This window comes from Nicotiana tabacum, chromosome 24 (genome assembly GCF_000715075.1).
Source record: "Nicotiana tabacum cultivar K326 chromosome 24, ASM71507v2, whole genome shotgun sequence".
NCBI classification, from domain to species: domain Eukaryota; kingdom Viridiplantae; phylum Streptophyta; class Magnoliopsida; order Solanales; family Solanaceae; genus Nicotiana; species Nicotiana tabacum.
The window spans coordinates 23,933,715-23,938,301 of NC_134103.1; the positions used below are offsets into that span (position 1 = coordinate 23,933,715).

A 4,587-nucleotide genomic window follows, 5' to 3' on the forward strand; every position below is an offset into this window, starting at 1 on the left:
TTAGTAATTTTATACTGTCGGTAGTTTGTTGCCAATATTGTAGGTATATATTGTTCATTATGTGTTATCGAAATATAATTCTAGTTCATATAAATCTATTTCTGGTATAATTAATTCTGTCCAATTCTGGTCCATTATTTCTGTTATTTCAAAGGTGAGTAATTTTTCATAGATTATTCTTCTTACATCATTATTAATATCTTTCAGTATATATAGTACAAGTATTTTATAACTAAGATCGTCATCTATTAAGTAGGTGTTCATTTTATCATATGATTTGCTAAACATATTCTTTTTAATCTCTTACATGTAAATTATAATTATCCATCATATAATAGTACTGTTATAGAAATCATCTTGAGTAAGTTTGCCATGAAAATATGCTAAGAATAAGTAAGCCCAGACTATGCATCCTAAGGTTGAAACCGGTAGGCAGAGAGGCCGTTTAGGGGAGTAAACAAAGTTGAAGCGCTGTTAGGAAAGAATATTATGAAAAAGCTTTTACATCTGACTAAATTATAAATGAAATTAAATAAAAATAGAAAGGACACTAAAAATGGTATCAGAGCTATAGATTAAAAATGAACAAAGAAGAATTTGCCATAGACGAAAAAACATATGAAAATCAAGATGGATTGAAAATAAAAATAATATTTTCAAATTTAGGCAGAAGATATAAAAAAATAGGAGACCAATTATACCTAATGATAGAAAAAGAAACATCAAGATTAGAAGATAGCTTAACAGCTATGACGAGAATAAGTAAAGAAAATGAAGAAATTGACAAGAAAAAAGAAATAGAAATTATTAAAAATCAAGCAAACAGGGAAATACAACAATTAGAAGAAACTAAAAACACAAAAATTATAGCATTAGAAAAAGAATTAACATGTTAAAAGCACTATATAAAAACAAGCAAAGAGAGAAAAATAAAGAAATAGAATTAACAGATGAGATAAATAAATTTAAACAAATATTACAATCAGAAGAAATTCCCAGAATTGATGAAATAGATAGAATTGAAGAAATAGATAACAATATAAATGACCAAAAGTCAGAATCAAGTGAAATAAGTGAAACGTATACAGAACTTTTAGAAAATATAGAAAAAATAAAAAATATAGAAATAAATACAGGTGATGTAGATATGGATGAAAAACCTAGTACATCAGGAGTAAAAAATCCAAAAGGATTATATCCAAATTATTATACAGCTAACTATGAACAACATGATAGAAATAATACACTATGGGATAGTAGACTAAATAGGAAATGGACACCAAAACCAATATCTGAACAATATAATTTCTTAGATTTAGATTGCGTAGCAGATATAAATAAAACAATCCAACTATGGATAGGATATTTATCTAAACAATTGGTAGATAATAAAATAGGAATGACAGAAACACCAGGATATATAGAAAGAACACTCATAGGAACAGTAAAATTATGGTTGCACAACTTAACAAAAGAAAGTATAGATACCTTAAGAAGTAATAAAAAATTTAATGGTGAATTAGCAACAACAAATATAGAAACATTATACAAATATGAAATAGCCATAAGAAATGAATTTAGTAGTATGACTACAGAAATTGAAGAACAAAATAAGGAAAAACAAATAAATAGAAACTTAATAACAAAATTAGCAATATGTAATATGTGCTATATAGACGAATATACTTGTGCATTTAGAGAATATTATTATAAAGGAACATATAATACAGAAGAAGGCAAAGAAATAAGAAAATTATATTTCACAAAATTACCAGAACCTTTCAATTCTAAAATAATAAAAGATTGGAATGAAGCAGGAGTAACAGATACTTTAGGAGCTAGGATAAAATTTTTACAACAATGGTTTGTACAGTTATGTGAAAAATATAAAGAAGAAACAAAAATAGAAAGAATATTAATAAAAAACTTAAGATGTTGTAAAAATAAAACAGCACCACAATTCGTATGTACAGATACAGATAAATATAATAAAAAATGGAAAACAAAGAAATATAATAAATATAAGTCAAAATATAAAAATAAAAGACCAAGAAAAAGATATTATGTAAAAAATAGGCTAAAAGACCATTTAGACCAAAAAAGAAACTAACAGAATGTACTTGTTATAACTGTGGAAAATTAGGACATATAGCTAAAGACTGTAAAGCACCTAGAAACCTAAAGAAAAAGCAAATAACCGAAATCATAATTGATGATGAAGAATATATGCAGATGGAATATATAGATTATGAACTAGATAGTGAAGATAGTGTATATGAAATATCAGATATAGAAGATGAAATAGAAGATGAAATAACTAAAGAAGATGATGAAACCTAATGACTGAAAAAGAAATAGAAGTAATAACACGAGAAGAATATAAAGATGAAGAATCCTCAGAACAAAAAATTATATTTGATAATAATATATTTGAACAAATAAAAGGAAAAGAATTAGACCTCAGTGTCGAAAAAATATTTGAAGTACCTACAATAAAAAATTAGTTTAAAAGACAAAAAGAAGAATATTACGTGGTTAGCCAAAAAGAATATATAATTGACTGTAAATATACAAAAGGAAAAGCCAAAATACCAATAATAAACAAAAGAATAATAAATAAAGAAATACAAGATATAAAGGCAAAAAACCCAATTAAATATGTACACCTAGGAGGAACTGAAATACTAATAAAAGCATATTTTAGGGAAGGAATAGATACCCCTATAGAAATATATTTAGCAGATGATAGAATAATACAACCTATAGAAAAAAGCATAATAAGTGCAATAAAAGGAAATCTTATATATCAAAAATTTAAATTCATAATAAGTGCCAATTATTCAATAGCAATAAACGATAGGAATATAGATAAATCATTAGTATTATACTGGAAAATATCAGGAATAAAATTAACACCTGGAAGCAAGATATTTACAGCTAGATGTAAAAATCTATACGTCTTAACAATAAAACATAAAATAGCAGCAAAAAATAAAATTAATAAAATTAAAATAGAAAACCCGTTTGAAAGAATAGTTACAGTTATTGACAATAATGAATATAGTTATAAAGAAATTGACATAGAAGAAGATTTAGAAATAGTAAAAAAAAGATTAAGTACATCAAGTATACCAAACCAATTAACTTATGAAACACCAACATCATCAAGAATAAGTACATCAAGAAGAGAATATATAATCCCAAAAAATTTAATAAAAAACACAAAAGAAATAATAAATACATACCACTACTATATAACTGGAATCATGGAACAAAGAAAATATCAAATATTAATAAATACAGGACAAGAAGAAAACTATATTACAAGAGAATTAGTAACAGAAACTGAAATCGGCCTTTTGGCTAAGATCAAGTATCTAACGTCAAGTATATTATCTATTCTTATCAGTTTAATATTTGATATGTGAACCATCGGTTCACACTATATTAACTCAATTTTTTATGGGGAAAGTATATTAAGGTAGCTTGCTACGTGGGCTCTCGAGTGTCGCCCATGCGGTGCACTACACCACGGGCCCGACGCACCACGCCAACTCAAGTCCAATATTTTATACGGGCCTTGCTTAAGCTGTTCTTGTTTCATTTCGCAATTTAACTAATTTTCTTCTTGCTTAATTGTTTAATGCTGAAATTTATAGCGTTTATTAGCGTGCAATTTTCCACTTTGTTTCCTTTAGATTTGTTTTTCGAACATTTATTTCTTGTGAAGTTTCGGCCGGATTGCGTTGTTGAAAATGATTTCTTTTTGTTCCTAGATATAAACCCATAAGTTTAAATATTGAACTCAGTGAACTAAAATTTTATATCCACCTCTGATCATGTATTTGTTGGGCACATGCCATGTTATCCAGCGAAAGAGCCAATAGTCTAATCATATTCTCTTTTGGTTTTCATTCCTATTCGGATTTTGGATTCGATTTTTATCCTATTTAGAGTTGGTTTTGGCTTTAAGAGAAAGCACTACTCATTATCTATAAATAAGACAACCTTAGAAGATTGTTCTATACTCATTGGTGTAAGTCTTTGAAAGACTTAAGCACATAAGAGTAGTTTTTGAAAGAGCTTTCATCAAGAGAGAAGAGAGAAGAGAGAAGAAAAAATATTTGTTTTGCTGTAGATTTTGTTCCGATCAGACAACTTCAAATCATATTTTTCAATTCGCTAACCGTTGGATCGGGTTAAAATTTTGTCTGAGTGTTTGTAACATCTTGATCTTTGAGTAAAACGGTGCAGATTGTATTTGGTGGCCAGTCGCATCAGATTTCGAGCCCCGAACAACAACTCTATTTTTGTGAATTCTCCTCTTTTTTCAATTGATTTGCTGTTGCTCTTGTTGCTATTGTTGCTCTATGTTTGGCACTTGTTGTGTAGCTAATTTGGATAACTTTTGTAACCCTCTTATTGTTATAGTGGAGTTTTTTTTGTATCTTTGTGATCCCGTGGTTTTTGCCTTCGATTTGAAGGATTTTCCATGTTAAAATTTGGTGTTCTTTATCTTCGTTATTTTCGGGTTTGCCTCTTCCTCGACAGAACAAATGGTATCAGAGCAAGGTTGAAGACATGTTC

The 4,587-nt window shown here is 27.8% G+C and overlaps 1 non-coding gene across 1 annotated transcript; it reads left to right on the top strand.

The window, feature by feature from the left end:
* Window positions 1-3,359: 3,359 nt before the first annotated feature.
* On the top strand, window positions 3,360-3,551 carry LOC142178722 (U2 spliceosomal RNA). The gene has a single exon (XR_012706985.1). It is a non-coding gene; the product is annotated as a U2 spliceosomal RNA (small nuclear RNA).
* The last annotated feature ends 1,036 nt before the right edge of the window (window positions 3,552-4,587 follow it).